The sequence below is a fragment of the Rhea americana genome, unplaced genomic scaffold (assembly GCF_003343005.1).
Source record: "Rhea americana isolate MKP2758 unplaced genomic scaffold, rheAme1 scaffold_413, whole genome shotgun sequence".
Taxonomy (NCBI): domain Eukaryota; kingdom Metazoa; phylum Chordata; class Aves; order Rheiformes; family Rheidae; genus Rhea; species Rhea americana.
Genome location: NW_028186550.1, coordinates 198,403 through 199,646, shown reverse-complemented (window position 1 = coordinate 199,646; position 1,244 = coordinate 198,403). Strand labels below are relative to the sequence as shown.

Sequence of the window (1,244 nt, the reverse complement as noted above, 5' to 3'; positions counted from 1 at the left end):
GCTCGAGGAAAAGCACGTTTAGGGGAACATTTCCCTTCCGGGCGCAGGGGCTGGAGGCTGGCGGGCGGGGAGCCCCGTCCCCGGGGCTGCTTCGCCCCCGCGACGGCAGGAGGAGGCTCGGGGAGGCGGGGGGAGGCCGCGGAGGCCGCCGGCTCCCGCTCCTCTTGCACCGCCGCCCCTCTGCGGGAGGGCTCCGGGGGGGGGCTCGCCAAAACGCTGTTGCAAACTGCCCCCTCTCCTTTCCCCCGTTTGCAAATTCACCTCTTTGGGGTGTTTTGTTTCTCTTTTTTTGAACGGCTAGGAAATCCCCCCGCGCGCCTGCGCCCGCTCTCCCCGCGCCGGCGGAGGCCGGAAGGCGAGGAGGAACACCCCGCGCGGCCCCGGCACCCGCCGGACGGGCGAGCCGGCGGGGAAAAACCCTCCGAGGGCGGCTCCGACGCGCCGGGGCGGCGAGGAAGGGCCGGRGGACTCCCCGCYGGGGYGCGTGGAAAACCCCGGGCGGGCGGCGAGGGGCTGCCCGCTGCTCCCCCGCGGCGAGGGGCCGGCCGGCACGACAGCCACACACACACACCACGAGCGGAGGCGAAAAGCCCGGAGGAAACCCGTTTCCTCAAGCGCCGGCTTTCCCGCCCGGCACCGGGGGGGAACGCGAAGCCAAAGGGCCGAACTCGCAGCCTCGTGTCACCCCCGAGCGGCTCGGCCYGGGCCACGGGCCGGCGGCAAGCGCCGGGCTAACGGCGCTCGGCTGCTCCAGCATCAGAGCGGCGGCCGGGGGGGACCGGAGCAGCCGCCCGGCACGCAAGCCCGCTGCAAGTCACCTAATTACCATGCCTGATTAAATCAGGCTGACAGCCAGGGGGGTCATCCGTCCCCCCTCCACCCTGGGCTGACCGTGCAGCAGCTATTGCTGCTGGGATCGGGGCGCCCGGGGTTTCGGGCACCCCGCTGGCCCGGCCCGGCCCGGCCCGGCCCGGCYGCCCCACGCGCGGCACAGCGAGCAGAAAGCGGGGGCCGGTGGGGGGGGAGAGCCATCGCCCCGGCAGAAAGCAGCCCGAGCGCCTTTCGTTTCCGGCAAACGAGCCGGAGGGAGCGAGAGAGGAGGAGAGAGAGAAACCCCGCCGAAAATCCCCCGCGCTCCTGCTTTGACGGGGCCGAGCGGCGCGTTTCCTGCCGCCGGGGGCCCGCGGGCGGCCGGGCGCCGGGGCCGTCCCCGCGCCGGGGAATTCGGACGGCGCCGCTCGCCG

At 74.1% G+C, this 1,244-nt stretch overlaps 1 protein-coding gene across 1 annotated transcript in view; it reads left to right on the top strand.

Moving 5' to 3' along the window:
• FUNDC2 (FUN14 domain containing 2) overlaps positions 1-1,244 on the top strand; it is a 12,159-nt gene that overhangs the window by 902 nt on the left and 10,013 nt on the right. The gene's annotated exons all lie outside the window — the stretch shown is intronic.